The sequence below is a fragment of the Ammospiza caudacuta genome, chromosome 3 (assembly GCF_027887145.1).
Source record: "Ammospiza caudacuta isolate bAmmCau1 chromosome 3, bAmmCau1.pri, whole genome shotgun sequence".
NCBI lineage: Eukaryota > Metazoa > Chordata > Aves > Passeriformes > Passerellidae > Ammospiza > Ammospiza caudacuta.
Window position 1 is genome coordinate 655,580 of NC_080595.1, and position 16,997 is coordinate 672,576.

Sequence of the window (16,997 nt, forward strand, 5' to 3'; positions counted from 1 at the left end):
TTCTGCTGGAGACAGGTGGTGACTCATAACAAAATAGCTCTTATGCTCAAGTGATTCAGGGCTTGATGGAATACAACACACCCCTGCCTTGTACAAAGCACGGTGTGTTGGTGTGTGTGTAACTTTCTGCAGTGTCTCAGGCAGAATTCAGTCACTGCTGGCTCAGAGATTCAGGGAGGGCTGCTGCTGTTGGTTTCTATGCAGAGTAAAGGAGCACAGCTGCAGCCCTGTTTCCTTGGGGGTGTAAAGAATGGTGTTCAAGGCTTGCTGAGCCTCTGTTGTGTACTGTGTGCTCCAGTTGCACACTGCACTTCCATGGAAAGGAGGAGCAGCTCCACAGCTTGTCCTCTGTATAATGCAGCTGTGTGTTATTGAAGTGTTTGAACTCCAGACGTTTGCTCTGTGAACAGGCTCCTTTGTTACTGTGTCCAGAGATAGTTAAAAAGGGCCTAATTATGGCCAAACAGATCTTTCTCTTCCACTGAAATGTTTTGAGAAGTGCCTGTGTTAAAGAGCTGCTCTCTTAGTGTAAGAACTGCCCTTCTTTCAGTAACAACACCCTTAAACCTGGAGTATTCCTGACAAAGCTCGCCATTGCTCTGGCAGTTAGTGCTGTCCCAGCTCAACAGCCTGTGATGGGTCAGCCCTAATTATGCCAAGTGCTCACCAAAGCCATAACTCAACAGGACAGGGAAGAGAAAATACAACAAAAGCCTTGTGGGTTGAGATAAGGACAGGGAGGTGATGCACCAATTTCTGTCATAGGCAAAACAAACCCAATTTGGGAAAAGTTACCGAATTTATTACCAATCAAATCAGAGTATGACAGTGAGAAATAAACCCAAATCTTAGAACACCTTCCCCCACCCCTCCCTCCTTCCTCAGCTCAACTTTAGTTCCAATTTGCTACCTTCTCCCTCCAGCAGGGAATGGGGACTGCAGTCAGTTCATCACACATTGCCTCTACTGCTCCTTCCTCCTCAGAGGAGAATCCTCACACTCTTCCTGTGCTCCAGTGTGGGATTCCTTCCATGGGCGACAGTCCTCCATGAAATTCTGCAACTGGGTCCTTCCCATGGACTGTGTTTCTTCTTGATCTACTCCAGCATGGTCCCCTTCTCCAGGGTGCAGTCCTTCAGGAACGGGCTGCTCCAGCATGAGGCCATTCCATGGCTGTGATCCTTCAGGAACGGGCTGCTCCAGCATGAGGCCATTCCATGGCTGTGATCCTTCAGGAACGGGCTGCTCCAGCATGAGGCCATTCCATGGCTGTGATCCTTCAGGAACGGGCTGCTCCAGCCTGGGGCCATTCCATGGCTGTGATCCTTCAGGAACGGACTGCTCCAGCCTGGGGCCATTCCATGGCTGTGATCCTTCAGGAACGGGCTGCTCCAGCATGAGGCCATTCCATGGCTGTGATCCTTCAGGAACGGGCTGCTCCAGCATGAGGCCATTCCATGGCTGTGATCCTTCAGGAACGGGCTGCTCCAGCATGAGGCCATTCCATGGCTGTGATCCTTCAGGAACGGGCTGCTCCAGCCTGGGGCCATTCCATGGCTGTGATCCTTCAGGAACGGGCTGCTCCAGCATGAGGCCATTCCATGGCTGTGATCCTTCAGGAACGGGCTGCTCCAGCCTGGGGCCATTCCATGGCTGTGATCCTTCAGGAACGGGCTGCTCCAGCATGAGGCCATTCCATGGCTGTGATCCTTCAGGAACGGACTGCTCCAGCCTGGGGCCATTCCATGGCTGTGATCCTTCAGGAATGGGCTGCTCCAGCCTGGGGCCATTCCATGGCTGTGATCCTTCAGGAACGGACTGCTCCAGCCTGGGGCCATTCCATGGCTGTGATCCTTCAGGAATGGGCTGCTCCAGCCTGGGGCCATTCCATGGCTGTGATCCTTCAGGAACGGGCTGCTCCAGCCTGGGGCCATTCCATGGCTGTGATCCTTCAGGAACGGGCTGCTCCAGCCTGGGGCCATTCCATGGCTGTGATCCTTCAGGAACGGGCTGCTCCAGCCTGGGGCCATTCCATGGCTGTGATCCTTCAGGAATGGGCTGCTCCAGCATGAGTTCCCCACAGGATCAGAAGTCCTGCCAGCAAACGTGCTCCAGTGTGGGATCCTCTCTCCCTGGGTCCACAGGTCCTGCCAGGAGCCTGCTCCAGTGCGAGCTTCCCATGAGGTCACAGCCTGTAAGGGCACCCCCTGCTCTGGCATGGGTCTCCTCCATGGGCTGCAGGTGGATCTCTGCTGCCCTGTGGACCTCCATGGGCTGCACGATCTGCACCACAGGCTGTGGGGGAATGTCTGTTCCAGCACCTGGAGCACCTCCTCCCCCTCCTTCACTGGCCTTAGTGTCTGCAGAGCTGTTCCTCCTACATTTCCTCACTCTCCCTCTGGCTGCAGTCGCTCGTGCGCAGGCTGTCCCCCTGTTAAATCTGTTATCCCAGAGGCACTGCCGCCACCACTCACAGGCCCAGCCTTGGCCAGCAGCGGGTCCACCTTGGAGCCAGCTGGCACTGGCTCCACTGAACCCAGGGGAAGGTTCTGGCACTTTCTCACTGAATTTGCGCCTTGTATCCCCCCCAAACCTCGCCACACAATCCCAGCTCACAGCCACATTTCTGTGATTGCTCTGGTGAGCTCCCTGTCTGTGTGCCAGCTCAGGAGACCAGGCCCCACCATACTCCATGGCAGCTTGTCCTGCTGGACAGCTTGTCCCGGGCAAAGCAGTACAATCCTCACCAGGAGACAGGATCTCCAAAATGGCCGTGACTGTTCCCTTCTCCCCCTGGCTGCAGCCCATAAAACCACTCCTCTGAGCACCTGCTTACAAGCACAGGCAGGAGGTCCACAAATCCCAGCTTGCAGTGGCATCTCCTCCCTTCTGAGGATCCCTTCCTTACAGTCTACCACTTCCATTCCCTCGCATGTCTTCAGCTGGGAGGCAGCAACTTAACCCCCATCTGGTGCTATTAATTTGCACTGGTAACTTCATGTCTCTTCTGAAACAGGCTTCTATTTCTAACACACTTGAAAAGAGGGTCTTTTTTAGAATTTCTAGCAAGAGGAAAAGTGTCTGGGCTCTGCTTTGTGATATCACAAACACTGCTTTGCTTTTCTTTTCAATATAAGTGCTGCAGAGCAAGTGCACATCTCCAGCACCGCAGTGAGTGGGTAGCAGTTGTTATCGTTCTGCTCTGCTGTTTGTCTCTGAAACACCAACTACAGGAGACACTGCTCACAAATCCTATCATCCTGCTGCCCGTATGTGCTATAAAACTGACGCTAGCAGTAAGGATGCACCTCTGCACTTGCTCTGCATTGTGAAATGCAAAGATGGAACACGAGGTTGTGGCTGCTAAGGGGAGTAAGACTGTTTTATAACCTAACGCTTCAGGACACCTTTAAAATGACTCTATCGAAAACTTGAGGATTGACATTTACTTTTTAAGTCTAGGTAATTGTTAATGGTGTGCTCGTAGGGAAAGAACAGCAAGAAAGAGAATGAAACAAAAAGCCCATCTTGTACTTTCTCTTATTTGAGTCTCCTGGCCTTTGTGTTTTGGTTTTTTTTTTTTTTGGCATTTGTGTTTGTGCTTTATTGGGGTATTTTTCATTCCCCTAGTTATTCATTCTGGATTTTGTCCTCTTGTCCTATTCTTCATCCATATTGGTACAGTGGATCATTTTTTGGTTTAGATAAAGCAACTCTTCTAAGCCCAGGAACTGGCCTACTGTGTTTGACAATACTGGAGAGCCTGGTTAAATTTTGAAAGGTCTCTGACTTCCCTGCTGCAGGAAGGTGGTTGTTTTGAGAAACAGATTCTGACTGCAGGCATGAATGGAAGAACTCTGTCTGGAGAACAGCTGAGTGTACACCACATTTCTTGGAAATGTCACTGCAAAAACAGAATACTAAAGGAAGGTAAAGAAATGGAAATCTTTAAACGGTGTTGGAGTCTCACATTCTGTGCTTGAACATCTAATTTCCAGCATCATGGTGTCTGTCCTGGCGTTTGGAGCAGTGTTTTATCTCACCTGCCAGGCTGAGGATTCTTTTAAAAGTTTTGTGAATAAAGTTCTAGGTGCAAGTAAAGGCTTTCTGCAGGCAAGGAAAGGACAGAAATATGGGATCCTTACTGGGAAAGAATGGAGCTCTTAAGAATTTGAACTCTAAAGAGGAAAGCAAGTTCCTTTATGTTACTCCATAAAGGAGTAGGGGTAACCATTGGAAAATCCCAGTACAGCAGCAGCAGAGCTGTTCATCAATCTAAATAGCAGTTTAATGACATTGCAGATAAATGCTTGCATCCACAATAAAGAATTTATTGGATTTCACTGTTCAATTAAAAAACATATATTGTCACATTCTTCACTGTGGGCAATTTCTGAAAGCAAAGCTGGAATATTGTACTGCTGGAGAAGCAGTTAAGACAGAGAAACCCTGCAGCCTGTGGGATATTCTGTTTTATAAGGGGTTCAGTTCACTGACGGGTAACTTCTTCTGGCCTCTTACTCAATGACCCAGTCAAAGGAGAGGGAAGCACTGGGGTCCTTGTAGCTGAGACAGAGTGAGCTCTTCATCTCCACCTGCACTGTGTTCCTGTCTTCCTGCTCTTTCCCTGTAATCCCTCTGTGATCTGGGTTGCCTATTGCCTGTAAAGCCTTGTCTGTCCATACCAGGCCCCTGTCCTAAATGGGGCTGAAAAGGGTCTTTGTCTGCATCTCCTTCTCTTGAGAGGGTGGTTTTTCTCAGGTCATTTGGGGAACATGATGAGAGCAGAGAGCTGAGGCTGCAGAAGTTGAGGTAGGACTTGGAGTTTGGGGAGGAGACCCCAAACTCCAAGAAAAATAAAAAGACAGCGCAGCTATTGAGGCCTCCAGAGGATGAGACCTGCTGCTCAGCTCTTCTGTCACATGCTATCCTCTATCAGCCTGCTTAATACTCTAACCTTAAGTGCCCTGGGCATTAATCTGGAAATTGGGGACCTTTTGTGTGACGTTGGCAGCTCTCTTGCGTTCTTATTTGTCAACCTGTTAGAGTCACACACCTGTTCTTGTTTACCAGGCTTAGAAAATGATCCTCAGAGCCTGCAAGTTGCTTCAGGAGCAGCTATTTTATACTATTTAAAACAGTTAATTAAGAAAAAGGAAACAAGACAACACAATGCTTTAAAAATGCCTTGCTAATATTGAAAATCTAAAGCCTGCAGATGGCCCTGCCGCATTACAAAGGCAGTCTAGAGCATTTTCAATTATACTTAGTGCATTCCTGGCGCCTCGAGGGGTTTTTCCACTGTCTCTTGACGTGCTCATCTCTGAAATAAATCAAACTGACAGCAAAGAACCATCCAGGCCTTTTTTTCCCTCCTCTCTTTTCTTCTGTTAAATAAGCAAACCTCGTAGGAACATCAGACTTGAGGAGACTCGCTGCCTCATCAAGTCCAGTCTCTTGTGACCACCACCAGCCACGCCACACAATCCCTCTCTGCACTCATCCAGCACCATCTCAAACTCCTCTGCTGCTCTTGGCCTTTCTGCCTCTTGCCTCTGCCTTGGTACAATGAAAGACCTACATTTTCAGGAATTGCGAATTGCGTATCCCAAGAACAGGATTTTAATGGCAGAAAAGCGGCAGGAAATCCTTCAGTAAGCTTTGCAACCAGTACCTGTCTCCATAGAGCTGAGCAAATAAAACAAGCACTTCCCTGGGGAGAACTGCTTGTTGGAAGCTGCAGTGAATTCCAGTTTAATTGGGTTTGCATACCTTGGTTTGTTTCTTGAGGGCTTTTCACATCCTTGAGTGTCACTTAGGTGAACGCTCTCTGGAAAAGCAAATGTTTGGCTGAAATACTCAATTATTCACAGAACATAGCTGGGCTGCATGTTCAGCTGTCGTGTTACTGGTTTGGAATCGGTGCTGCTGAAGGGAGAGGGCTCAGTTCCACTCTCCCCTGCAGCTCAGTGCAGCTCTGGAGGAACACAGGGCTCTGGCAAAGTCCGGTCTTGTGTAATGCACGAGCAAATGCATCAGTGTTTCATCCACCTTCTGCTCTGAGAGCATGTTCTTCTCTCGCTATTGTCAATGCAACAGCAATAATCTGGATTTACATGGCATCTTCCAGCCAAGCCCTTTACTAACCTGAAGGGAACAATCATGGGTAACACCCTGTCGAATTCTAGGTAAATGACAATCATCTTTGTTGGGAGAATGTTGCATTTAGAATTTAGGTCACCACCCTCAGGCAGTGGAAACTGCTATGCCCTAATATTAATAAAAATATCTTTTCAAAGGTAAGGGGTACTTGTCTGATATCTGAAGCTAAGGGATGTAAATTAGAAGTTGTTTTAATCTCAGCTTTTTCTTTTATGAATGGAGGCAGGAGGCAATTCAGGCACTTGGCAAAGGTAACATATATTTAATGTGTGATACTTGCACCTGAATCTATATATCCCACGTGCAGTCCTGGAGTTTTAATCCCCAACCCCCACAGCTGAAGATCAGATGTTACTGAACATCTCCAGTCCAATTAATTGTCAGCACCTTCCGGCTGCTTTCTGAAGGAGCAAGCCATCCCTGTGAGCTGTGTGTGCCCAACAAACAGGGAACAGGAATTGCTCCCTCACCATGGCACTCGCTGCCAGGGGCCCAGGCAGCCCTGAGCCTGCCCAGGTGTGTGCCCAGGCTGAGCCCAGGCTGAGCCCAGGCTGAGCCCAGGGTGCACAAGCTGTGCCCAGGCTGAGCCCAGGGTGCCCAGGCTGAGCCCAGGCTGAGCCCAGGGTGCACAAGCTGTGCCCAGGCTGAGCCCAGGGTGCCCAGGCTGAGCCCCGGCTGAGCCCAGGCTGAGCCCAGGGTGCACAAGCTGTGCCCAGGCTGTGCCCAGGCTGAGCCCAGGCTGAGCCCAGGGTGCACAAGCTGTGCCCAGGCTGAGCCCAGGCTGTGCCCAGGCTGAGCCCAGACTGAGCCCAGGCTGAGCCCAGGGTGCACAAGCTGTGCCCAGGCTGAGCCCAGGCTGAGCCCAGGGTGCACAAGCTGTGCCCAGGCTGAGCCCAGGGTGCCCAGGCTGAGCCCCGGCTGAGCCCAGGGTGCACAAGCTGTGCCCAGGCTGAGCCCAGGCTGAGCCCAGGGTGCACAAGCTGTGCCCAGGCTGAGCCCAGGGTGCCCAGGCTGTGCCCAGGCTGAGCCCAGGCTGAGCCCAGGCTGAGCCCAGGGTGCCCAGGCTGTGCCCAGGCTGAGCCCAGGCTGAGCCCAGGCTGAGCCCAGGGTGCACAAGCTGTGCCCAGACTGAGCCCAGGCTGAGCCCAGGCTGAGCCCAGGGTGCCCAGGCTGTGCCCAGGCTGAGCCCAGGCTGAGCCCAGGCTGAGCCCAGGGTGCCCAGGCTGTGCCCAGGCTGAGCCCTGGCTGAGCCCAGGCTGAGCCCAGGGTGCCCAGGCTGTGCCCAGGCTGAGCCCAGGCTGAGCCCAGGGTGCACAAGCTGTGCCCAGACTGAGCCCAGGGTGTGCCCAGGCTGAGCCCAGGGTGTGCCCAGGCTGAGCCCAGGGTGCCCAGGCTGTGCCCAGGCTGAGCCCAGGCTGAGCCCAGGGTGCCCAGGCTGTGCCCAGGCTGAGCCCAGGCTGAGCCCAGGCTGAGCCCAGGGTGCACAAGCTGTGCCCAGACTGAGCCCAGGGTGTGCCCAGGCTGAGCCCAGGGTGTGCCCAGGCTGAGCCCAGGGTGCCCAGGCTGTGCCCAGGCTGAGCCCAGGCGGTGCCCAGGGTGCAGGCAGCAGCAGCAGCAGTGCTGGGCTGCACCAAGCAGCAGCTCCCTGATGCCTGCAGAAATGCAAGCTTGGCTAAATCCCTGCAAGGTAAATGCTGAGGAGCCTGAGGATGTGAATGGGACCAGACTGAACAAGAAATACTAGCTCAGGGAGGAGAAAGAGAACTTTAATTTCCATCTCAAGCATAGTGAAGCTAATTTTAGTACCTTTTATTTTAAAAAATGCTTAAATATGCATGGGAGACTTCTGTTCCTGTTTAAAAAAAGAATCAGTGAATGGTAACACTATTTTGACAGATGAGCTCTTTTGAAGAAGTATACTTTTGTTTCGTGAAGTTTTTTAGAGTAGCTGGAGGAAATATATTTACCTCTGTAAGACAGATCAAGGAACAGGCATCTGCACAGTTCCACTGGGAGCTATAATTTCCAGGAGCGGGAAAAGGAACCAAAGGAGAGGTTGCCCCATCTTCCAAATAACTGTTTTATACAAAAGGAAAAATACAATTATTACTACTTCTATGACTGTGTTGCAATTCAGGAACAGAATTCCTCTCCTTTGGGTGGAGGGTAAATATAACAAATAAATACAGCATGATGAACACTGAGACGCGAAATGATCAGAGTTTTAGTTTTCAATCTAAACTCCTAGTCTCTTTGACAGAGAGTGAAAGTATTTTGAGATTTACTGGGATTTTCAGCAAGGGAATGCTATGAGAAAATGTGGGAGATGGAAGACATCAATGCAGAATTACAAATGTGCCCTACCAAGGACTCTGCAGTGCCTTGGATGTGCAACTCCCTGATAATTTGTAGGTTTTGAGGAAGAAATAGCAAATCTTGCATTAATTTCACAAATCACCTACATGAGGCATCCTTTTGTAATGTCTAGGATACAAATTTTAGTCATGAGCACTGCCATAGTCTATGATAACTCTCATTTTGCTCATGGATTCTACCAGTAAATGCTGGCACAAAAACTTGGTCATAACAAAAGCACAAGGAAAACTATAATTATAGTGAAAACATATAAGAACAGTTCCTCTTGTTCAGTTTTGGACACTTGTACAGGGAGACTTGGCTTTGCCTCTGTTCTTTCATATTGCAACTCTATGAATATAATGTCTCAGCCATTAAGAATATTGCCTTTTAAAAACTTGAGGGAAGAAGCCTAATTTTCCTGTGCACTTAGCGGAATGTAGGAAAATTTCACCCTACTCCCCAGCCTGAAAGAACAATTAATGGCTACAGCTAGGAATTTCTGACTTTTTCTGCACACAACTGTGCCTTTAGGAAAAACTCAGCTGTGTCCTGGGTTTTACACCACATTCAAGTTCTGCTGGTGTTATGTACCAGCAGAGTGCAGCAGAACCCAGCCTGAAAGAGAGGTGTAACAGGCAGGATTCCTGCTCTGCTGCTCATCCCTGCTCCCTGGCAGCCCTGCTGAGGCAGCCTGGCCATCAGGGTCTGCAACACTGACACCAGGCTGCGAAAAAACAGGGATGGGCTTGGGGAGGGCAGCATCTCTAGTGAGCTCTTTCTTTAGAAGAGCTGCTCCTTCAGCAAATAGACCCATTTCTGGCTTAAAACACAAACAAGGAGTCCCAGCTTGAAAAATTATCGGCCTGTAGAGTAGCACAGCACTCAGTTGTGCCACTTCACACCCATTGACAATGGGGCCAAACAATAAGTTACATCCCATTCAAAAGGTGAAACAGAGCACTGTTCAATCTAAAGGAAAATTTAAAAATCTCCTAAACAGCCAGACAGAGCACAGATTGGTCAGCACTAACATTCAGCTCTAAAAGGCCAGGAACAGCCATGATTAATTACTTAGTGTTTCCCTCTTCTCCTCCCTGTGCCTGTAGTAGAATTCAGCTTTCTCCAGTGAGAGAAACCATGTCTCTGATTATTTAAAAAAAAAAAGAAGAAAAAAATTGAAAAGGTTATAACGCAATATTACATTCTCTTTAGAATCACTGGAGCTAGTATATTTCAGAGGGAATATGTACACAGAATTTGTTTCCCTTTGAAAAACCCAAACTGCTAAGTATTCTTCTATAAGTCCCACAGAATGATGTAGGGAAGTATTTTCCTTGATTCCAACTGACTTTGGATTAGACCTGCTGGAATAATCAAAATCAGAAGGTGACACTCATCACCCTTCACATCAGGGTCCTAATGCCCCTGATGTGTTTCTTTCATCCTGGTGATCTTTAGCAGGAATTAAAAGAGGATTGTAGGTGAGCACGAGGTGATGAGCAAATAGCAAGTGAGCAAGATGAAAGATGCAAGAGCAAAGCTAAATTTCCTCCTAAAATAGCAGAGCAAGTGGTTCAAACACTTCCTCAAGGCCACTCAGATCCACTTTTGGGTCTTGCAGTGTCAGCCTTGGGGCCATTACAAAGCAAGAAAGAACAATTTTGAACCTGTGCAGTTGACTTGTCTTTGTGCTTGGTGGAAAGTCCTAGAAAATGTAGTGGGATGTGGGACAGCATATTGAAAATCATGATCAGATAAGAGGCAGATTTTGCTGGTGGGCGTTTGTGTGTGTCTGAGCATTTGTGGAGGGAGTAACATAGCGGTGACAGACAAGAACTAGGAATATAACTTGTGTGTTTTGGAAAAAGTTGTTGCAATACAATGCAGGAAACTGAATCTGCAAGGTCAGTAGGCAAGAAAGCCAGAGTGTATTGTAACTAATGAAAAACAGACCGTTGGAGGTTCAGAAAGAAAAAGCTAAAAAATAAACTATTCTGTGACAACTTGCAGCCTTGACAAACTATATCCAGCATTCCCAGGAGCAGACAGACGAGCCCTATGCCCGCTCCAAAGCCCAGCTTCCTAGAGGTAATCACGATTTGCCTGAGAAGTGCATCCTGCAGCAGCTCTCCAGCAACACATTATTCTTGTCTGCCTTAGCCTCTAAAGCTCTGAAATGCTTGAGCAAGGCTGTTGTTACAGATTGCCTGGCACTGGCCCAGCCCAAAGGTGGCTACACTGGTAGCAGGGCATGGAACTCCATAGACAGAAAAATGCACTCTGCCCAGTGAATGCTGCAAAGTCAGCCTGCATCTGTTGTGGTGTTACCCAGCCTAGAACCTGGAAATCTCTGAAATGAGTGCGTGTGTGCATATAAATATGTACAGATGAAAGTGCCCTCCTTATGTTATAAAACATTATGACAGAGATTTGGGGGGAAGAAATGCAAGAGAAAGAGTAACTGTGTGACAACAAGCCAAGGTAAAGGGAAAACAGTTTCTGTTCTTCGTTCCTGAGAGAAGAAATCATTAGCAAACTGAGCCCTACACCATGCCATACACTTTCTATTTTTCCCTGAGGGTTGCTACAAACGCAGCAGCTGTAGCCCTGTGACACACAGACGTACAAATCGCTGAAGTTGTTCCCACTGACAGGAAAAGTGTTTTGTTTCGTTACCTCGCGCAGTTAAAGCGGTGCAAGCACTAGGCAGAGACCGTGCTTTATTTGCCTCAGCACTTTCATCTTGCCATTTGTTGCCATACCTAAAGCATAGGGAGAAAAATGAAAAGCTTTCCCTTGACCTGAAAAGCATCTCCCACCTCCAGTGCAATAAATTTGGGAAGTGGAGCTGCATCTCATTCGATGTATTTTGAGGGTTCATGCTGGCTGGATTCTGCTGTCCTTTCTTTCACTGCCCCCATGAGTTCAGTGGACCCACAGCCTGGTCCCAAGAGCTCTTGGAAATGCCACTCTCATTTTCTAGTTAGCTGTGGAAAGAAAGTTAAGCTGCATTTATTTGGGGGTTGCTATCTAGCTACATTTGGTGCTGTAACGTGCTGAGGCTCTTGACTTCAGAGGCAGCCTCAAGCTTTTGCTTTTGTCAATCAGGCCTGCCTGCATCTTTGGTTTGGTCACTTCTGTTATCCTTTTGGCACCCATCCTAGAAGCCAAACTCTTCAGCAGTCACCTCCTGGCTGACCTGCTCTGCGCGATGTTGCAGCAATGGAAAACCACCGCTGCTTCTTCCTGGACTGGCTTCTTTGCAGGGATGTGCAGGTGGCTGGGGGCCCAGGAGAGAGTCCCTTCCCCAGCCATTCCCACCGGAGCACCCATCTCCCAGATGGCTCCATTCCCCCCTTGCCGCCCGCAGGGAGGCTGCCCCACACCATCCTCCTGCTGATCCCAGAGCTAGGACCAGGAGGGGGTGTGGGACAGGCATGTCCTTGCAGATGCTGCGGCCGGGGCTGGAAGCAAACGGGTCTGGGTTCAGGGGCTGCTCTGCCACCCCCGGGCAGTGCCGCAGGCCAGTCCCCCATTTCCCCCCCGGCCCCCGTTCTTCAGCTGGGAACGAAACCAGCAGCAATTATTCAGGCCAAGCACGTAAATCTGGCAGATCCCGCGGCTCCGGTTTGACGCAGCTACGCAGCGCAGTGTCTGGACACGCAGCCCAATTCCCCTTTCTCCCCTTGTTTATTCGCCCCGCAAGAAAAAAAACCCAGCGAAGTTACCAACTTGGGACCGCAGCGAGGCGTTCGGGCGGCTGGGGTGCCGGGGAGCGGACAGGACGGGCGGAGGGAGCGCCGGCGGCGCCGGGGGAGCCGGGGCCAGCAGCCGTGACGGGGCAGCCCGCGTTACATAAGGCGGCGGCTCCGCACCGCTCCGCAGCGCGGGGCCGGCGGGGGGCGGCGCGGGCCCGCGTCCCCGTGTCACGGCGCAGCGGCGCCCGCGGGCTCGGAGCGCGGCTGCGGGAACCCCGGGGGGCTGCCCGTGCTCCCTGCGGACAGGGCTCGGCGCGGGGGACCCGCGGGCTGGGCGTTATGTAACCCCCGCTTCCCTGCACACACACCGCTCAGGGAGAGGGGCCCAAGTGCCGAGCGCCGATTAATTGCAGCAACTGATGTTATTTGCTTTTTGCTGTTGTTGTTGCTTGCTTGCTTTTTGTTTTTAAAATTTTATTTCTCCCTCTTGTCACTCTGAGCTACAGAGCCATAACTGCGCTTGGCCGCGGTCCTGTCCTGGAATGAGGGAGCACCGCCGCTCGCCAGTCGGGAATCGCTTCCCAGTCCCGTGTCCGGGGGGGCAGCCCCGGGGCGGGGGGCGCGGAGCCGCAGGGCTCTGCAGCACGGCCGCCTCCGCTGCCGCGGTGCTGAACATGGCACAGACACACAGACACACACACGCAGACAGCTCGCACTCCCCGGTCCCGGCGCGGGCCCTGCGCTGTCCGCGGTGCTGAGCACACACACGGACACACAGACACAGACACACGTCCCTTCACCGTCTCGCTCGGGCCCGGCGCTGTCCGCCGTGCTGAGCACACACTCGGACACACGGACAGACGCACGGACACGGGCGCACGTCCCCTCCCGGCGCCGCTCGGGCCCCCGCTGTCCGCGGTGCTGATGCTCCGCCGCAGCCCGGCGCGCTGCGGGCGCTGCAGTGCCCGGGGCGGCACAGCCCGGGCCGGCCCAGCAGCGCAGAGCGCCGCACACGCTTCTCCCCGCTCGGAGCCGGGAATGGCGCTGCTTCCCCTTCTCCTCCGACACTGCCTTCCCCGCCGGCCTCCTGCCGCCCGCACGGCCGAGAGGCACAGCCCGGCTGCCTCCCTGGCTCCAGCCGGCCATGAGGCTGGCGGCGAAATCACCCCCTTCTCCCTGCCTTTCTCTGTGCCCGCAGCAGCCAGAGGCTGGAGACAAAAAGCCGAACGGGTCCCACTTTAAATATGTGCTATTTCTCCATTTCATTACCGGCAATACGGCCCCCTCCCCCGCTGAGCCGGTACCCGCGGTGTGTGCCACCTTTACCTGGGCTGGCGGAGCGCGGCGCGGCGGGGTCGGTGGCTCGGTGCCGCAGCTGGATGGGAGGCAAGGACAGGAGGCTGCTGACCTCCGCGGGTCTCCTTCTTCAATGGATCGGGAGCCGTGCCCTCATCAAAGATGGCCGTCCGCTCCTACGTCAGCAGCTTTTAATAGCCCTCCCCGGCGGGGGGAGCGGGAGGGGGCAGAGCGGGCCGGGCGGGTTTGAGTCATCGCCGCCGCACCGCTCCCGCAGCCGGCCCGCCGCCGCCTCCCCGCGGCCGGGGTCGGGGCAGGGGGCTGGGGGCGGCTGCGGCCCGACCGCCCGGCCGGGGGGGCAGGGACCCTCCCGCAGCAGCGATTTCCTCCGCCAAAGGGGTGGTCCGAAGAGGGTATCCCTCTGAAGTCCCCGGTACTCCATATATGGCCAATCTACGTGGGCTTCTATTTTTGTGTGAATTCTTCCTTCTCTCCCCTCTTTTTATTTCTCAGAACATCCTGCCAGGGGTCTGGGTATGTTAATCTGTTTATACTCCCCCTCCTCTCTCCCCTCTCCCACGTCGGAGCAGCCAAACACGAGGAAATCCATGGTTAAGGACGTGTTGTAACTGATCATTTGAGGGACAGGTTCAAAAATGAGAGACAGAAATCAAAAACAAAGCCTGGACAAGTACATGAACACACACAGCACAGTGAACACATGCCACTGCTGCTGAGGAAGGAAACGGTAACTCAGTTCAAGGAAAGTGCCTGGCTTATTTATCATTAATTAATTAAAATATTCGTTCCAAGCGTACCTAATTTGGAGCAAATGGAGCTGTCTCCAACGTGATTTCTAATGGGGAGGAAATCCTTTCATTTCATACAAAATTATGTATGTTTGTAAAATTTATCTCTTAATGGGGATCTTAATGAACATTGGGGATTGCAGTCGAAGTGCGATGCTCTCTTTCGTAACCTCAGTCATACTTTCCCTCTCACCCCACAAGCCTTGGCTTTCATTCATGGAACCATCCAGACCAGGAGATGATGCCTCCCTGTTCCCTGTCTGAGCCTCTCCCGCGAGCAGTGAGCGAGCTCTGGCTGGGTTAACTCTGACACCGTGCGTGCAGGCTTTTCTGAACAGCCTGCGGATGGCGGAGTCAAAACATCAGTTCCACATGAGGGTGGTTCCATCCTCATCCTCTCTTCTTGCCCCCCCCGTCCCCCTTGCCAAGGCGAAGAAGACCGGAAGAGAGGGAAGGCTCTGCAGCTGTATTTTGGAGCGCGTTCATCCCGTGTTATGGTTGTATGGGCGTGGGGGAGGGACGGGAGGGGAGGGAGGCGCGGGGGAGAAGGAGAGAGAATTGCGGGTGATTCCTCCTCCCCTGCTCCGTAGTTCCCCACAGGAAAACGTGACTGTAGATCGTGCTTTGTGAGTCTCACCCTCTTCCTACGAAAATATGTCCTTCAGTCTCTTTTGAAAGGAAGCAGTCAAAAGTTTGCTAAATATACGAGAAGGAATTCTCAGTCGAGAGGGGCTGCCTGCTGCATTAGAGTATCTAATGAGCTGTGCACACGGAAACCGCAGGGAAAGATAGAACCTGTCATGTTCCCGGGCTGTAAACACAGGCTGAGATTAACACTGTGCAGACACCCCCTCCAGGTGAGGGCTCTGGAGCAGCAGCCTGACTGGGAAACGCATTTAGCGTCAGGAGCGGCGGTTTGGGCAAACAAAGCTTCGCAGGCCGGCTCCCGCAGGGGTTACCGTGCCCAGCACCCGCGTGAGGTGAGCACTGCGGATGGCGAGAGCAGTCCCAGAGCGAGCCCTGCTCTGGAATCCAGGCTGCCCAACTTCCTGGCACACACGGAAAGTTAAAAAGGAATTCTCAGCCAGACAGCTGTACTAGTACTTATTAATAATTCATATTAACGGTAGATAAGGGAAGGAAAAGAGAGATTATAAACTGTTGTTTTGGCTAAGCCACCAGCACTGCAAAATGCTGGCTGGGTTTGGATTCAGCCCAATAATGCCTCGGAGAAGAATTTCAGTCCATTGGATACCAGCAGGGATGAATTTGGCTCTGTGCATCAAAAGCCAGGGATGAAAATGCAGTGAAGGCAAAATAAAATGCAGCATAACTTGGGGAAAGAGATGTAAGGAATGGAAAAAGGAAGAGAAAGCAGAGAGGGAGTGGGAGGAGGATAAGAGGTAGTTTTCCAGTGACAAAGCTGGGTTCAATTTAAGATTCATTTTCCAGCTCTGCTGCAGCAGAAATCATGGAGCTTAATAAAAAAACAAAGGACAGAATCATTAAATAGATCACAAACATTGCCCAATAAGCTTAGAAGGAGCAGCCACCTTTCGTTCTGGAAACGAGGGAGGAAGGGATGGAGCCTGTGCTGTTCAGGAATGTGGCTGCCTCTATCCTGGGAGATGCAGAGGGGGGGCAGGCTTTTGCACCGCAGCGCCGGGATTTCTGTCGCAATAAGTGCACTAAGCAATTCTAACTGATTCTTTAGCATCTTCTAAGGATAATTTGAAAAAAAAAACAAAAAGAAAAAGCACATGGGGAGTTCATTGACTCTATCCGGTACTATTTGAACAGTCGTTTCACACTGTGTACAGGGGATATGTGAGAAGAGAAGCCTATAAATGAAGTAGGAGGAGAGAGAAAACCGGAATTTGGTCTAAGAATGATTCAGCTCCTTCTTAATTATTCAGGCAACTATTCAGCAGGCTTAACAAGCAGTACCTGTGGGCACAGCCCATGAATAATGAGGCAGGAGCATGCTCTCCTGCATGACAGCAGCAGGATGTGTGCTCCACGTTACCGGCCAGGAGCCGGAGAAGGGCAGGACAGGCAGAGCCTGCAGCAGGTTAAGGGGGGAAAGAACAGCCCCTGTTTGTCCATGGTTTGGGAGCTGTGGGCAGCAGGATCTTCCTGGCTGCTCACAGCACCACCTCCAGCCTCCAACTCACACCCCTGCATGCTGCAAAGCTGGGCTGTGGGGCAGCCAAGTGAGGGGAACACCAAAACAGTGCCACCAGATCCTGCATGTTATTCCTGGGCTCTCTTAGAGGCAGTTGTAACACAGAGACTGCCTCAATTCTCTCCACCTTCCTCAGACGTTTCTTTTTTTTCCTTTTTCAGCAGAGAGGGAAATATTTATCCAAATGCTGCTCATCCTGGCCTCAAGTAAGTGGCTGGGAAAGAAACTGAACTAAGCATAGAGCAAACAAGAGAGGGAAAATGTACCTGCTTTGGCACTGAACATTTCCAGCCTCTCCAATTTCAGCCTGCTCCCAGGCTGAGGTGCTGAGGCATACCCCAGTCTGATATCTGCAATAAGAACAGTCTGAGGATGGAGCCCTTTATGCAGAGCTCCTAATTGCCTTCTGTCATTCACTGCTCTTTATGTAACTCTGAATTTTGACCATCAACAGCACTTGCATCTCTGTGCCCCAGGCTGCTTCTGATT

The 16,997-nt window shown here is 51.5% G+C and overlaps 1 protein-coding gene across 2 annotated transcripts in view; it reads right to left on the reverse strand.

The window, feature by feature from the left end:
- The window catches only part of SNAP25 (synaptosome associated protein 25), a 64,789-nt gene extending 51,014 nt beyond the window's left edge, over positions 1-13,775 (reverse strand). For both annotated transcript variants that reach the window (XM_058802343.1, XM_058802344.1), the window contains exon 1: positions 13,545-13,775. The gene's annotated coding sequence lies outside the window, so the exon portion shown is untranslated. The remainder of the gene's footprint in view (positions 1-13,544) is intronic.
- Positions 13,776-16,997: the final 3,222 nt, after the last annotated feature.